Raw genomic sequence first — 17774 nt, 5'->3', positions numbered from 1 at the left:
TGCTTCTATAGGGGTAAATAACCTGACCTAGACTGGGAAAGTGCAAAGACAGGGTTACCTAGACAGTGGGAAGGATGGAGGTGGAGGGGAGAGAAGAGGGCCCTCATTGGCAGAGCCCTGGGTGCAAGACTTGCAGGAGCTGAAGGATGGATTGGGGGTGGGGGGCATATATTGGGCAATGATGCTAGAGAGGAAGGCCAGGGCAAGGTATGCAGGGCCTTCTCAGCCATGTTGGAATTTCTGACCTTTACCTTACTAGCAAAGGGAAGCCTATGACATGTTTTAAGAAAGGGGTAGATGACACGACCAAAGTTATGTTTTAGCAGGATCTCTTTGTCTATTACAGAAAAGACCTTTGTCTATTAGAGAAAAGACCACAGCAGGGACAGCAGAAGTAGGAGACCCTGTGGCAGGCGACTGAGCAGTGGGGGTGAGTGGTGATGGGGCTGGGTCCAGACGGCACGTGGGCGAGATGGAGAGAAACGGACAATGTGAGATCTCGAGTAAAGGTTCAGGAACCGAATGGACAGAATATGCTGATGGATTCAGTGCTGGAGAATGTGAGGACAGAAAACAGGAAGTTGAGGATGGTTCAGGTTTTTGATGTAAACAACCAGGCAGGTGGTGGTTCCACTGCTGAGCTGGAGGACTGAAAGCGGGGACGGGCAGACAGTCCAACGTCTGATTTTGGCCATGTTGACTTGGAGGCGCTCCTTAGCTTTTTCCTGATTAGGGAAGATCAGGAACAAGGATTCTGGTGATGATGTCTTGGTTTCTTTCCGGATTCTGAGAGGAGTGCTCAGGCGTGGCTGAGAAGCTGGAGCTTTGTGAGATGTGTCTGTCCTGCTGGGGCCCGGACGGTTAGGGCAGCTCTAACATTTCCAAATGCAGAGCTAGTTATCAGATTTACAAATTTCCTGGGTTTAAACATCACTAGGGAGGGAATTCCCTAGAGGTCCAGTGGTTAGGACTTGGTGACTTTACTGTGATGGTCTGGGGTTCAATCTAAGATCCTGCAAGCCACACAGTGTGGCCAAAATAGTTCAATTAAATTTTAAAAAATCACCAGGGAACTTTTTAACTAAAATTAACTGCACGTTAGGAGGATACATTATTATACCTTTTTGTTTCTTTTTTTACTGAAAGCTGCTGACACAACTACTGATGTGCATCATTAGATTCTGGATGCCTTTCCTCTTCCTTAGAGGGACATGAGCTTGTAGGAATGGCCTGTCCTCTCACTGACCCAGATGAAAATACAAAAGCGGAAACAAGCCCTGCTTCACCGCATAGAGCCAGGAACTTCAAGTCAAAGGCATGTTTTCCCCACAGAGCGCCGCTTGGACCTTCCCAGCCCTCGTTCAGTAAAACAGAAAACAGTTATTTACAAATATCTGTTAATTACAACCCCTTTTTTCCCCTTTACTTTCCTTTTTGTAGCTAAATTCAGGTCTCTATACATTTAGTCCATTTCAAAGTCTCTACTGTTTAGAAATTTTCAAAGCCTTCGATTCAGTGATTCAAGTTACAAATTTATGGCTTGGGAAAGTATCATAAATGTAGAGGAAAGAGTTTTCTTTTTTAAAAAACTATTTATTTCAGTATTATTTATTGGAAAGACTCCGAAAAACCAGAAATAGCAGAATAGTTAAATAAACCATACTAGAGTCAGGTGTAGAATAGCATATGGCTGTTAAATGGTTTATAAAGAATTTTTATTAACCTGGGAAAATATTTGGGTTAGATGAAAAGAAGCAAGATGCACATTTGATCAGTTCAGTTCAGTTCAGTAGCTCAGTTGTGTCCGACTCTTTGCGACCCCATGAATTGCCACATGCCAGGTCTCCCTGTCTATCACTAACTCCCGGAATCACTCAAACTCACATCCATCAAGTCGGTGATGCCATCCAGCCATCTCACCCTCTCTCGTCCCCTTCTCCTCATGCCCCCAATCCCTCCCAGCATAAGGGTCTTTTCCAATGAGTCAACTCTTCGCATGAGGTGGCCAAAGTATTGGAGTTTCAGCTTCAACATCAGTCCTTCCAAAGAACACCCAGAATTGATCTCCTTTAGAATGGACTGGTTGGATCTCCTTGCACTCCAAAGGACTCTCAAGAGTCTTCTCCAACACCACAGTTCAAAACCATCAATTCTTCGGTGCTCAGCTTTCTTCACAGTCCAACTCTCACATCCATACATGACCACAGGAAAAACCATAGCCTTGACTAGAAGGACCTTTGTTGGCAAAGTAATGTCTCTGCTTTTGAATATGCTATCTAGGTTGGTCATAACTTTCCTTCCAAGGAGTAAGTGTCTTTTAATTTCATGGCTGCAATCACCATCTGCAGTGATTCTGGAGCCCAAAACAATAAAGTCTGACACTGTTTCCACTGTTTCCCCATCTATTTCCCATGAAGTGATGGGACCAGATGCCATGATCTTTGTTTTCTGAATGTTGAGCTTTAAGCCAACTTTTTCACTCTCCTCTTTCATTTTCATCAAGAGGCTTTTTAGTTCCTCTTCATTTTCTGCCATAAGGGTGGTGTCATCTGCATATCTGAGGTTATTGATATTTCTCCCAGCAATCTTGATTCCAGCTTGTGCTTCTTCCAGCCCAGCATTTCTCATGATGTACTCTGCATAGAAGTTAAATAAGCAGGGTGACAATATACAGCCTTGACGTACTCCTTTTCCTATTTGGAACCAGTCTGTTGTTCCATGTCCAGTTCTAACTGTTGCTTCCTGACCTGCATATAGGTTTCTCAAGAGGCAGGGCAGATGGTCTGGTATTCCCATCTCTTTCAGAATTTTCCACAGTTTACCGTGATCCACACAGTCAAAGGCTTTGGCATAGTCAATAAAGCGGAAGTAGATGTTTTTCTGGAACTCTTGCTTTTTTGATGATCCAGCGGATGTTGGCAATTTGATCTCTGGTTCCCCTGCCTTTTCTAAAACCAGCTTGAACATCTGGAAGTTCACCGTTCACGTATTGTTGAAGCCTGGCTTGGAAAATTTTGAGCATTACTTTACTAGCGTGTGAGATGAGTGCAATTGTGTGGTAGTTTGAGCATTCTTTGGCACTACTTTTCTTTGGGATTGGAATGAAAACTGACCTTTTCCAGTCCTGTGGCCACTGCTGAGTTTTCCAAATTTGCTGCCATATTGAGTGCAGCACTTTCACAGCATCATCTTTCAGGATTGGAAATAGCTCCACTGGAATTCCATCATCTCCACTAGCTTTGTTCATAGTGATGCTTTCTAAGGCCCACTTGACTTCACATTCCAGGATGTCTGGCTCTAGGTGAGTGATCACACCATCGTGATTATCTTGATTGTGAAGATATTTTCTGTATAGTTCTTCTGTGTATTCTTGCCACCTCTTCTTAATGTCTTCTGCTTCTGTTAGGTCCATACCATTTCTGTCCTTTATTGAGCCTATCTTTGCATGAAATGTTCCCTTGGTATCTCTAATATTCTTAAAGAGATCTCTAGTCTTTCCCATTCTGTTGTTTTCCTCTATTTCTTTGCATTGATCTCTGAGGAAGACTTTCTTATCTCCTTGCTATTCTTTGGAACTCTGCATTCAGATGCTTATATCTTTCCTTTTCTCCTTTGCTTTTTGCTTCTCTTCTTTTCACAGCTATTTGTAAGGCCTCCTCAGACAGCCATTTTGCTTTTTTGCATTTCTTTTTCTTGGGGATGGTCTTGATCCCTGTCTCCTGTACAATGTCACAAACCTCCGTCCATAGTTCATCAGGCACTCTATCTATCAGATCTAGTCCCTTAAATCTATTTCTCACTTCCACTGTAGAATCATAAGGGATTTGACTTAGGTCATACCTGAATGGTCTAGTGATTTTCCCCACTTTCTTCAATTTAAGTCTGAATTTGGCAATAAGGAGTTCATGGTCTGAGCCAGTCAGCTCCCAGTCTTGTTTTTGCTGACTGTGTAGAGCTTCTCCATCTTTGGCTGCAAAGAATATAATCATATTTGATCACATACCCCCAAAAAAGTACATTAAAAAAAAAAAAACAAAAAACCACAGATGGCATAGAAGACTGGAAGGAACAATGTCAAAATGGCAACAGCAATTGTTGTTGTCATTGTTCAGTTGCTCATTCATGTCCAACTCTTTGCAACCCCCAGGACTGCAGCATGCCAGGCTTCCCTGTCCTTCACCATTGCCAGGAGCTTGCTCAAACTCATGTCCACTGAGTTGGTGATGCCCTCCAATCATCTTGAACTCTGTCATCCCTTTCTCTCCCTACCTTCTATCTTTCCTAACATCAGGGTCTTTTCCAATAAGTCGGCTCTTTTCATCAGGTAGCCAAAGTATCGGAGCTTCAGCTTCAGCATCAGTCCTTCCGATGAATATTCAGGGTTGATTTCCTTTAGGACTGACTGGTTTGATCTCCTTGCTGTCCAAGAGACTCTCAAGACTGCAACAGTGATGGCTTGACTTCCTTTGCATTTTCTAAAGTCTTTATGAGAAACATGATGAGTTAAAATCTGTTGTCCTTAGTCACAGAGGAAAATTGGAAAACCTAATTCTTAATCCAAGTCTATGACCCAACCACTAATGCTGAAGAAGCTGAAGCTGAACGGTTCTATGATGACCAACAAAATCTTCTAGAACTAACACCAAAAAAAGATGTCCTTTTTATTATAGAGGACTGGAATGCAAAAGTAGGAAGTCAAGAGATACCTGGAGTAACAGGCAAGTTTGGCCTTGGAGTACAAAATGAAGCAGGGCAAAGGCTAATAGAGTTTTCCCAAGAGAATACATTGGTCATGGCAAACACCCTCTTCCAACAACACAAGCAACGACTCTACACGTGGACATCACCAGATGGCCAATACAGAAAACAGATTGATTATATTCTTTGCAGCTGAAGATGGAGAAGCTCTCTACAGTCAGCAAAAACAAGACTGGGAGCTGACTGTGGCATAGATCATGAACTCCTTATTGCAAAATTCAGACTTAAAGAAAGTAGGGAAAACCACCAGATCACTCAGTTCAGTTCAGTTCACTCAGTTGTGTCCGACTCTTTGCAACTCCATGAACTGCAGCACGTCAGGCCTCCTTGTCCATCACCAACTCCCGGAGCCTACCCAAACTCATGTCCATTGAGTCAGTGATGCCATCCAACAATTTCATCCTCTGTCATTCCCTTTTCCTCCTGCCTTCAATCTTTCCCATCATCAGGGTCTTTTCCAGTGAGCCAGCTCTTTGCATCAGGTGGCCAAAGTATTGGAGTTTCAGCTTCAACATCAAACCTTCCAATGAACACCCAGGTCTGATCTCCTTTATGGACTGATTGGAGCTCCTTGCTCTCCAAGGGACTCTCAAGAGTCTTTTCCAACACCACAGTTCAAAAGCCTCAATTCTTTGGCGCTCAGCTTTCTTTATAGTCCAACTCTCAGATCCACATATGACTACTGGATTTGAAATCCCTTATGATTATACAGTGTAAGTGACAAATAGATTCAAGTTCAAGGAATTAGATCTGATAGAAAGAGTGCCTGAAGAACTATGGACAAAGGTTTGTGATACTGTACAGGAGGCAATGATCAAGACCATCCCCAAGAAAAAGAAATGCAAAAAGGCAAAATGGTTGTCTGAGGAGGTCTTACAAATAGCTGAGAAAAGAAGAGAAGCTAAAGGAAAAGGAGAAAAGGAAAGATATACCAGTCTGAATGCAGAGTTCCAAAGACTAGCAAGGAGAGATAAGAAAGCCTTCCTCAGTGATCAGTGCAAAGAAATAGAGGAAAACAACAGAATGGGAAAGACTAGAGATCTCTTCAAGAAAGTTAGAGATACCAAGGAAACATTTCATGCAAAGATGGGCTCAATAAAGGACAGAAATGGTATGTACCTGACAGAAGCAGAAGACATTAAGAAGAGGTGGCAAGAATACACAGAAGAACTGTACAAAAAAGATCTTCACGACCCAGATAATCACGATGGTGTGATCACTCACCTAGAGCCAGACATCCTGGAATGAGAAGTCAAGTGGGGCCTTAGGAAGCATCACTACGAACACAGCTAGTGGAGGTGATGGAATTCTAGCCGAGTTATTTTAAATCCTAAAAGATGATGCTGTGAAAGTGCTGCAGTCAATATGCCAGCAAATTTGGAAAACTCAGCATTGGCCACAGGATTGGAAAAGATCAGTTTTCATTTCAATCCCAAAGGAAGGCAATGCCAAAGAATGTTCAAGCTATTCCACAATTGCATTCATTTTACATGTTAGCAAAGTAGTACTCAAAATTCTCCAAGCCAGGCTTCAACAGTATGTGAACGATGAACTTCCAGATGTTCAAGCTGGATTTAGAAAAGGCAGAGGAACCAGAGACCAAATTGCCAACATCTGTAGGATCACAGAAAAAGCAAGAGAATTCCAGAAAAACATCTACTTCCACTTTATTGACTACGCCAAAGCCTTTGACTGTATGGATCACAACAAACTCTGGAAAATTCTTAAAGAGATGGGAATACCAAACCACCTTACCTGCTTCCTGAGAAATCTGTATGCAGGTCAAAGCAACAGTTAGAACAAGACATGGAACAACTAACTGGTTCCAAATTGGGAAAGGAGTACATCAAGGCTATATATTGCCACCCTGCTTATTTAACTTACATGCAGAGTACATCATGAGAAATGCAGGGCTGGATGAAGCACGAGCCCTTGATTCCAGCGCTAGAATCAAGATTGCTGGGAGAAATATCAATAACCTCAGATATACAGATGACATCACCCTTATGGAAGAAAGTGAAGAGGAACTGAAGAGCCTCTTGATGAAAGTGAAAGAGGAGAGTGAAAAGGCTGGCTCAAAATTCAACATTCAAAAAACGAAGATCATGGCATCTGGTCCCATAACTTCATGGAAAATAGATAGGGAAACAGTGAGAGACTTTATTTTGGGGGGCTCCAAAATCACTGCAGATGGTGACTGCAGCCTTGAAATTAAAAGATTCTTGCTCATTGGAAGAAAACCTATGACCAATCTAGACAGCACATTAAAAAGCAGAGACATTAGTTTGCCAACAAAGGCCCATCTAGTCATGGCTATGGTTTTTCCAGTAGTCGTGTGTGGATGTGAGAGTTGGACTATAAAGAAAGCTGAGTGCCAATGAATTGGTGCTTTTGAATTGTGGTGTTGGAGAAGACTCTTGAGAGTCCCTTGGACTGCAAGGAGATCAAACAAGTCAATCCTAAAGGAAATGAGTCCTGAATATTCATTGGAAGAACTGATGCTGAAACTGAAACTCCAATACTTTGGCCACCTGATGCGAAGAACTGACTCCTTGGAAAATACCCTGATGCTGGCAAAGATTGAAGGCAGGAGGAGAGGTGGATGACAGAGGGTGAGACAGTTGGACACAAATTTAAGCAAGCTCTGGGAGTTGGTGATAAGACAGGGAAGCCTGGTGTGCTGTAGTCCATGGGGTCACAGAGTTGGACATGACTGAGCAACTGAACTGAACTGAATTCTTAATTAACAAACTATTTATCTACAATTCAACAATATGGTGAGGACTTCCCCTGGTGGTCCAGTGGTTAAGAATCCACCTGCCAATGCAGAGCCCATAGGTCTGATCCCTCATCGGGGAAGAATCCACATGCTGAGGAGCAACTAAGCCTGTGTGCCACAACTACCGATGCCCAAGCACTCTAAAGCCCATGCTCTGCAAATAAGAGAAGGCACTGCTCTGCACTGTAACTAGAGAGTAGCCCCCAGGTGCCTCAACTAGAGAAAGGCTGTGTGCAGCAATGAAGATGCAGGACAGCCAAAATTAAGAAAAAAAAGAACAAACTCAATATGGTGAGTGAGTAGAGGTGGTGAGGGGGAGGGGGGAGAGGAGACAGGGACAGAAGAGCACATATATTTATTGAATGGAGAGCTCCTATTTATTGAAATGCTACCAAGTAAAGGCCTTTCTTTATGCTGATCACAACTATTTGAAATCAGTATTACTATTTCCTTTTAACAGGTGAGGAACTTGTGATGGAGAAAGGTAAGTTGTCAAACCATAATTAGGATTTCAGCCAAAACCTATGTTCTTTCCACCTTACCAGAATTATAGGACTTGGTGATGGCCTGGATGTAAACTGAGAGGGAGGTGGCAAAGACAACATCTGAGGTTCTTGGCTGTGGACAGTAGGGTAGGTGGTGTTGCTGTGATGTGTGCTTAGTCGCTCAGCTGTGTCCGACCCCATGGACTGCAGGCTCCTCTGTCCATGGGGATTCTCCAGACAGGAATACTGGAGTGGGTAGCCATGCCCTCCTCCAGGGGATCTCCCAACCCAGGGATCAAATTTTGGTCTCCCTCACTGCAGGTGGATTCTTTGCCATCTGAGCCACCAGGGAAGCCCAAGAATACTGGAGTGGGTAGCCGTTCCCTTCTCCAGTGAATCTTCCCGACCCAGGAACTGAACCAGGGTCTCCTGCATGGCAGGCAGATTCTTTACCAGCTGAGCCACCAGGGAAGCCCAGATTGTGTTGCTAGTTACTGTGACAAGGAGGAATAACTGGGTCAGGAGTGCTGATTTTAAGGTCCCTAAGAGGGATCTTAGTGGAGATGACCAGGATGAACTACATAAGTGATTCTGAATTTTATAAGCAAGACTGTTATCTGGAGGTTCATATTTGGGAAGCTTTGGGTGGAAAGGAAGATGGCACCAAAGCCACGAGACTGTCCCAAGAGCGTATGTGGAGTAAAAATGAGGTTTTTGACAGCACAACTGTATTTGACAGCTGGACAATGGAGACTGAGGATGGGTAGCCTTGAGTTCTGAATTATGATGTCACAGAAGCCAAGGTGGCACATATCTTAAGAGGGGAGCAGTCAGAAGCATCAAATCCTGCTAAGAGGTCAAGGAAGACAGGAACATGCCAAGAGCTTGTTGGATTTAGCAACAAGAACTCTCAGGACATTTTGGACAAGCTGACTTTGGTGGGAGCAGAGACCAGGGTGTGATAGGTTGAAAGATGAGTAAGTAGCATGTGCGGAAATGGGGATCTTGAGTGTGTTAACTCAGCACATTCGAGAGTGGCAGGGAAGAGCCAAGACTAATGGAATGGAATGGGGCTGAATAATAGGAGATAGAATCAAAGATGAGTGTATGGTAAGATGACAGGGACTTGTGTATTGTAAGATGACAGGGATCTTCAAGACCCAGATAATCACGATGGTATGATCACTCACCTAGAGCCAGACATCCTGGAATGCGAAGTCAAGTGGGCCTTAGGAAGCATCACTACAAACAAAGCCAGTGGAGGTGATGGAATTCCAGTTGAGCCATTTCAAATTCTAAAAGATGATGCTGTGAAAGTGCTGCACTCAATATGCCAGCAAATTTGGAAAACTCAGCAGTGGCCATAGGACTGGAAAAGGTCAGTTTTCATTCCAATCCCAAAGAAAGGCAATGCCAAAGAATGCTCAAACTACTGCACAATTGCACTCATCTCACACGCTAGGAAAGTAATGCTCAAAATTCTCCAAGCCAGGCTTCAACAATACATGAACCGTGAACTTCCAGATGTTCAAGCTGGTTTTAGAAAAGGCAGGGGAACCAGAGATCAAATTGCCAACATCTGCTGAATCATCGAAAAAGCAAGAGTTCCAGAAAAACATCTACTTCCGCTTTATTGACTATGCCAAAGCCTTTGACTGTGTGGATCACAATAAACTGTGGAAAATTCTGAAAGAGATGGGAATACCAGACCACCTGCACTGCCTCTTGAGAAACCTATATGCAGGTCAGGAAGCAACAGTTAGAACTGGACATGGAACAACAGACTGGTTCCAAATAGGAAAAGGAGTACGTCAAGGCTGTATACTGTCACCCTGCTTATTTAACTTCTATGCAGAGTACATCATGAGAAACGCTGGGCTGGATGAAGCACAAGCTGGAATCAAGATTGCTGGGAGAAATCTCAATAACCTCAGATATGCAGATTACACCACCATTACGGCAGGAAGTGAAGAAGAACTAGAGTCTCTTGATGAAAGTGAAAGAGGAGAGTGAAAAAGTTGGCTTAAAGCTCAACATTCAGAAAACAAAGATCATGGCATCTGTTCCCTTCATTTCATGGACAATAGATGGAGAAACAGTGGAAACAGTGTCAGACTTTATTTTTTGGGGCTCCAGAATTACTGCAGATGGTGACTGCAGCCATGAAATTAAAACACGCTTACTCCTTGGAAGAAAGTTATGACCAACCTAGACAGCATATTAAAAAGCAGAGACATTACTTTGCCAACAAAGGTCCGTCTAGTCAAGGCTATGGTTTTTCCAGTGGTCAGGTATGGATGTTAGAGCTGGACTATAAAGAAAGCTGAGCACCGAACAATTAATGCTTTTGAACTGTGGTGTTGGAGAAGACTCTCGGGAGTCCTTTGGACTGCAAGGAGATCCAACCAGCCCATCTTAAAGGAAATCAGTCCTGAATGTTCATTGAAAGGACTGATGTTGAAGCTGAAACTCCAATACTTTGGCCACCTGATGCGAAGAGCTGACGCATTGGAAAAGACCCTGATGCTGGGAAAGATTGAAGGCAGGACGAGAAGGGGACGACAGAGGATGAAATGGATGGCATCACCAACTCAATGGACATGAATTATGAGTAAACTCTGGGAGTTGGTGATGGACAGGGAAGCCTGGTGTGCTGCAGTCCATGGAGTCACAAAGAGTTGGACATGACTGAACTGAACTGAACTGAACTGGATGAGGGAGTGGGAGGGACTGGGGGCTGTGGTCAGAGAGTAGGTTGTATATGATCTTGGAGACGGAACAGTCAATCACAAGATCGAAAGAAAGGTCAAGAAATGGAGAGTCCGGGGTTGAGGGGGTGGGGGGTGGGGTCCTCCGTGAGAGGTCAGATATCAATTCAGGATGATGATACACTGTTTCCCAGATAAACCAATTCACAAGGCGTGTCCTGCAGGTGTTCAGGTTGTGTGGGTGTGTGTAGGCACCTACTGTGTGAACAGTTCTACATGAATGCATCAGTCCAACTGGTTCCTCTATACATGAATGAATCAGTCCAACTGGTCCCTCTGCAGATGTAAGAGCATGTCCAGCAGTCACTTTCTCCTTCCTCACGAGACTCTAGCTTCATTCAGCTACACTCTCCTGCCCCAGGCCAGCGGATTCAGAGGGAATCAGATCCAGTCTCCAGGGCTGGGCCTGGCGGTTCTAAGGTGACCTCACACATCTTCCAGTAACTGATCAGGAACCTAAGCCAGTCAGTGCATGGCATTTCCTGGCCCTAGGAATGGGTTCAGGAATGGACATGTGATCCAGTGGAGGCCAATGTTTGCTGGGTGCTTCCGAGCGCGAGGGCCAGAACTGTTGCAACTTGCTTGCTACCAGCCCGAGGAGGAAGCCAACTCAGGAAGGAAGCAGACTCAAAAGACCTGAGAAGAGCAGAGCCAGGGCCTCGACAAGAGCCGAGCCTGCTCCCTGCCAGCCTCCCGGGCCTCGGCTGCTCTTTGTAACCGCTCATTATTTCTCTGGAGGACACCGACACACTCCACTTCCTTGGCTCCGCTTGCTCTAATCCACTCTCCATAACACAGCTGAGTCATCCTTCTAAACACAAGCCTGATGACATGGCCCTCTGTAAGGACCTTTGATGGCTTCTCCTGCTGTCTATACGTTGAAAGTACAGAAATGAATGAAACACAGTCCAGTCCTTCTGCAGGTTGGTTGCCGCATAATCGAACGTGGACTGCGACCGAGGGTCGAGTGAGGTGGCAAGTGCTGAAGTGGGTGCGCCCACCAGGGAGGGCCTCAGGGGAGACGAGGAAGTCTTGGAGGAAAAGCTCGAGTCAGCCTGATGGGAAGAGCACCCTGGCCTCCTCCTGCCAGAAGGCTCCACGCTCTCCTTCCACACCACACTGCTCACTGCGAGCCTGGACAGTGCCAGGCACGTCAGACTTCCAGGCCCTTCCATGTGCTTCTGGAGGAGTCCTTCTGGTCTGTCCCAGCAAGATCTCAAGCATCCTTCGAGATTCTCTCTGTAAGAGTGGATCTTCCAATTCCCTCCTCGGGGGACTGGAGGCATGGCTGCTCTTCCCCAGGGCGTCCAAGGGATCAGGAGTGGGAGCTTCACCAGGTACCCGGGGCACTCGGTGCCCTAGCTCTGTCCACAGCAGGTGCCCAAAGCCTGGTGTTGAGCTGAACTGCAGAGCAGAGGTTCAGAGCATCTTGTTTACCTGTCAACCACAAACTGCTCAGGTCATTTCATTTACAGACACAATCACACCCCCTGTAGGCTCCTGAAGTCACCCCACTTTATGGAGTTTGCAAGTCCTCACTTCTGTAAAGAGAGCCTGTGCCCATCTGCCTGCCTTTGGTCACTGTACCTCCAGACTGCCAGCAGCGGCTCAAGTCCTTCCGGTGCCTAGGGGCTCCCATCTCACAGCGCCTCTGAAGAGGCGCTCAGTCCATTGCTCCACAATACTTACAGAAGACGCCTCACGAGCTGAGCGTGGTGAAGAAACAGGCAGGCCTAGAGGCCACTCTCTGTGCCAGTGCTGGCTCTAATCAGGGCCCGTCCACCAAGTGGCTCGGCTTGGGCCGCTGGCCTGCCAGGATGACAGCTGCTCCGAGACGTCATGCGGTCCGGCCTTCCCTTTCCAGAAGCAGTGCCATGTCAAGCAGAAGAGCCCGCTATGAGTCAACCTTCTCCCTGGGAGGACAGTTTCCAACTGCACGACATTCCTGTACTGCGTACGGAGGGAAGGCAACAAAGGAACCACGAGAAAGTGACAAGGCTGCTCTGTCGACTTCCACCAGCAGAGGAGGGAGGCTTTAAATGGGTCTGCTTAGAGGTAAGGTTTTCTTTTGGACAAAGGACGAGCCAGTCTCTCTAGCAGGAAGAGAAGAGCCTATGGCGCCCAGGGGCTCAGGCTGGACCCCAGAGGAGGGCAGAGACTCCTGTTGGGACCCCTTCTGACCTTGCCCGCCTGCTTCAGGGTGGGCCCTAGGAAAACCAGCACTGTGGGTGATCTGAAGGAGCTGCGGTGAGCAAAAGAGGCTGGAGGCCTCCCCCACAGACTGTGGGAATGTGGGGTGCAGGCCCTGTTGGAGTTGTTGGGCCTGCGAAGGTCCTCCTTCAGCCCCCTCAGGTCTTGGCAAGCAAGAGGACAGGGCCATCTTCCCAGCTGGTGCAATAGGTGAGCATTAAGACTGACTGACTCTGGACTGAGGCAGGCTTCCTCAGGGCTCTCAGACACCACTTGAGGAAGGGCCTTCGGGTGAATCTCAGGGGAAGAACAAATGCCCCAGGCCAAGCAGCAGAGGGGTCCACGGAGTCATTTAATGTAACCATGAAAAGAAAGAGACCTTTCTTTGTACATCAGGCCAGGGAAGTCAACGGGCTGGATTACATTCATGAGAATAACTGGAAGAGAGGAATGGGACTGGACAACAAAGACGGCTGAGGGTGGCTTGTGAGATGTTCCCCCAGGCTGATGAGCAAATTGGTCTTTAGTCCGCTCAGGTGCACAGCTGGCATTCCCAAACAGCCACACTCCTGGGGAACAGACACACAGGCCATGTGGTACTAAACTCCAAATGGCTAAGTAATATCTCAGAGACTCCAGTGCTTTTGAAAATGCTGGCCTGATCTAAGAAGGGTAAGAGACGCATTAAGAAGTTTAGGAATGGCCTGTCTTGTCCAGAACCAAGGTGGCCTCTGATGGGCACCCAGCTCTCTTTCTGGCCATGGTCTGGATGGCACCTGCAGGCCATGCAGAAGAGAGCGGTTTCCCTCTCCGCAGGCTGCTCGGTGACTGAATAAGGGCGACCCCCATGACCCCACTCTGAGTTCCTCTCACAGGGGTGTAACAAGAGAGGTAGCTGGTGAAAGCAGAGTGCTGGATCTGGGGCCAGGACTGCTCTGGTTCAAACCAACATGGGTTCTGCAGGAGGCCTGCGAGCTTGCTTCAATCTGCTAGCTATTAGGACCAAAGTTCAAACGCAGGTCAGGGACCAGGCTGGGACACCTCCAGCCTCTCCATGGCTGACTTTTCCCTCACAGTCCAAGGGTCCTGCAGGGTGTCCAACTCTTCCTGAAGCCCAAAGTGGCAAATCCCATCACAGTTCAAACATCTCAGGTATGCTATTTATGGCACACTTAAAAAAGAATAGAAAAGCTACTTCTACCTGAGCCTCAGTTTTGCAAACTGAGAAAATCTTATTAGAAGGAAATCTTCACGTTCTCTCTGAGGTGATCGTTAGTTTTTCTTCTTTAGTTTTCATTGTTTGGTTTGGATTTCCTCAGCATTATTTCCTTTTTTTCCATCTCCTCTGTGCTTTCTTTTATAAGACAAAGATGCTGTGGACTTGGCTTTCACTTGGTTCACAGTGATTCTATGGCAATGTATTAAGTTTCTTTCTCCTAAGTCCACTGAAGTCTTTTTGGACTTGGAGAGAGCTTTTTAAGAAAGAACTTGCTCATTCAGCAGGATTTTCCTCCCCACCCCAAGCTCTGGTTCTGACCTGGAAAAAATAAGAGTGAGAAAGAGCAAGAGAATCCTGCAGTCCTGACGCTCAACGGCACAAACCACAAAAAAGAAGCTTGCTCCAGTAACGTAATCATGGAGGTTTCTGGCACCTTGGTCTTTCAAGAAAAATACATCCATCTGCTGGCACAGCGACCCATCAAACTAAATCCTGTTCAGCATGGAGTTCCCGATTCATTAGTGTTGGAAAGTCTATAGCGAGGCTGGCCGATCCCACTGGATGACGCCTCCCTGCAGCGGCGTCTATAAACCCCACAGCTGTGTTTTCACTTAAGGCCACTTCTCCTGACTCCATTGCACCTTGTTCCAGAGGCTCATTCTATCCTCATTAAGGTTCAAAATGACAGGTCAAGTCACACAGAGTGAAGTCAGAAAGAGAAAAATAAATATTGTATATTAACGTGTGTATGTGCAATTTGGAAAAAGGGTATGTGAGTGAAAGCTGCTCAGTCGTGTCCAACTCTTTGTGACCCCATGGACTACAGCCCACCAGGCTCCTCTGTCCATGGAATTCTCCAAGAAATAATACTCAGATGGGTAGCCATTCCCTTTTCCAAGGGATTTTCCCTTTGACCTAGGGATTGAACCTGGGTCTCCTGCAATTCTTCACCATCTGAACCACCAGGGAAGCCCAAAGGGTATAGATGATCTTATTTGCAAAGCAGAAATGGAGACAAAGATGTAGAGAATAATCATATGAACACCAAGGCGGGAAGGGGTGGTGGGATGAATTGGGAGATTGGAATTGACATATATACACCATGTGTGTGTTCTCAGTCAGTCGTGTCCAACTCTTTGTGACCCCCTGGACTGTACCCCACCAGGCTCCTTTGTCCATGGGATTCTCCAGGCAAGAATACTGGAGTGAGTATTCTTGCCTGGAGAATATACTGGTTCCCCATTTCCTTCTCCAGGGGATCTTCCCAACCCAGGGGTTGAACCTGCGTCTCTTGGGTCTCCTGCATTGGTAGGTGAACTCTTTTACCAGGCCACATATACACACTCCTGTGTATAAAATAGATAACTAATGAGAACCTACTGCACAGCACAAGGAACTCTACCCAGTGCTCTGTGTTGACCTAAATGCGAAGGAAATCCAAAACAGAGGGGATATATGTAAACATATACCCGACTCACTTTTGCTGTACGGCAGAAACTGACACAACATTGTAAAGCACTTATACTCCAATAAATATTCATTTAAGAGAATGACAAGTCAAAGATTCTCCAAAGCTGAGGTATTTTTACTTGCTCAGAAAAGCCGCCTGTCTCCACAGCTATGGTCAACCCATGGGGAGTAAGTAAGTGTTAGTCGCTCAGTCATGCCCAACTCTTTGCGACCCCATGGACTGCAGCCCACCAGGCTCCTCTGTCCATGAGATTTTCCAGGCAAGGATACTGGAGTGGGGTGCCATTTCCTTCTCCAGGGGATCTTCCTGACCCAGGGATCGAATCCAGGTCTACTGCACTGCAGGTCGATTCTTTACCGACTGAGCTACAAAGGAAGCCCATGGGGAAGGGTGCTCTTATTTGGGAGTCACAGAGGCCAGACTGGTTGGTTCACTCTGGGTTTGCCTCAGTCAGCAAGCCAGTCCTGTCCGCCATGCGAGGGTTACCTCATGGCTCACCAGCCTGGCGAGGCCACTGGCGCTCTGCCGGCCGTGACCCCATGGCACCTCTGCCTTTCTCACTGGATAAGACCAGCACAGAAGTGCTCACTGCCTTCCCCAGCACCTGGGCTGGCACAAAAGGCACTCCTCTGCCCCAGCCTTCCTGACCAGGCCCTTCCCTGGTCACTGGGCCTCCTCTTAGGCTCCTCAAATCCCTGAGAAATATGACAACAGGGAACACAAAGCATGGGGAGCAAGTCTACAGCTGTCACACGCAGTCAGAGGTGGGGATGGTGTCACGAAGGTGCTCGACACCCCCAGAGCAGGAGCTGGTTTGAGGGTCTTCATGGCCAAAGAGGGTGACTTGTGTTGGACATGACCAGATCAGAACCATCTCTGCTCAGCTCTAGGGCTCAAGCCAACCACTCTTTGGGATGGGAGCTGCCTGAAGCTGCTTCCACAGAGGAGTGCCCCTGTGGACGGTGGCGGGCTGCACGTGGCCCCTCCATGTGCATGGAGCTGGCTGTGCATTTTGGAGAGAGACTGTCTGGGTCCCTTGGCATTTAGAATATGTCATCAGTTCTGCGGCCTACCCATTTGCTTTCTAAAGCCTGTGGCTGACCCCAAACTGTGGAGAAAATCCCCTCAGCAGAGCCCCCACTTCGGCATCCTTGCTACCTAGTTTCTACCTCTGCATTTTAAATACTGAAACCAGGATATATGATCACAGGAATTCCTGATCACAGGAATTATGTTCACTCTTCTAGATGTCCTATTACTTCTGCCTCCTAAGGAGCCTAAGTGACAGGCTACCTGCTCACTCAGGGAAGTCGACTCAACTTTGCCCTTGAGTCAAGTTAGGCTGCAGGGAAGTGACATCTATAGATGACATGAGCTTGCTCACTTATCTGCCTTCTTCAAGCTGTGTTTTATCCAACTTTCATCTGAGTGTTTTTGTGAATAACCTTATCACACCTCCTTTCTTCATTGGCCGAACATGTAAAATCTGTCCACTACAATACATAAGGACCTGATATCAAGCCTCATGTGAAGAACTGCCTGTAGTGCCAGGAAAAGGGTCCCTTGACTTTTAATGAGATTTGTTCTAAGAAATAATGTTATGAAATCTCTCTTCTCCACAAAGCAGGAAGCTACCTCTGCATTTCCGATACTGAAACCAGGAAACATGATGCCCGATCACAGGAATTACGCTCACTCTTCTAGATGTCCTATTACTCCTGCCTCCTCGCCTTGGTTCTGATTTTCCATTTTTCTTTCTACTGTATTCATTTTACTGTGTATTCCATTTGTTGTAAGTCTCCTCAAATCTGTTTTGGAAACAGTTAAGAGTACACATAAATAAAATAAAAGCTAAACATACGTAAAAATAGGAGATCCGGGCAAGTTCGAATACAACTTGACTGAACAAGGATCATGATGGTAGGCACTCAGTTTGTGGAAGAAAGAAAACGGGACACGAGCCTCAGAGCCAGTGATCAAGCTGGCTCTATTCTTGAAAAAACAGGAGAGAACAGAATGATCTTCCAGGGAATTGGCCTCAGTTTCCAGGGACTTGAGGAGTTGCAGTTATATAACCCCACGCTGGAAGCCAGCAGCCCTGGCC

General features: G+C 46.3%; 1 protein-coding gene and 1 long non-coding RNA gene across 5 annotated transcripts in view; one reads left to right on the top strand and one right to left on the bottom strand.

The window, feature by feature from the left end:
• DIS3L2 (DIS3 like 3'-5' exoribonuclease 2) overlaps positions 1-17774 on the bottom strand; it is a 362444-nt gene that overhangs the window by 47031 nt on the left and 297639 nt on the right. The gene's annotated exons all lie outside the window — the stretch shown is intronic.
• LOC133230632 (uncharacterized) lies at positions 12595-14940 on the top strand. The gene is made up of 2 exons (XR_009730909.1): positions 12595-12845; positions 14505-14940. It is a non-coding gene; the product is annotated as an uncharacterized LOC133230632 (long non-coding RNA).

This window comes from Bos javanicus, chromosome 2, assembly GCF_032452875.1.
Source record: "Bos javanicus breed banteng chromosome 2, ARS-OSU_banteng_1.0, whole genome shotgun sequence".
In the NCBI taxonomy this organism is placed as follows: domain Eukaryota; kingdom Metazoa; phylum Chordata; class Mammalia; order Artiodactyla; family Bovidae; genus Bos; species Bos javanicus.
The sequence above is the reverse complement of the archived record's forward strand: the minus strand, read 5'-3'. Positions and strand labels throughout refer to the sequence as shown.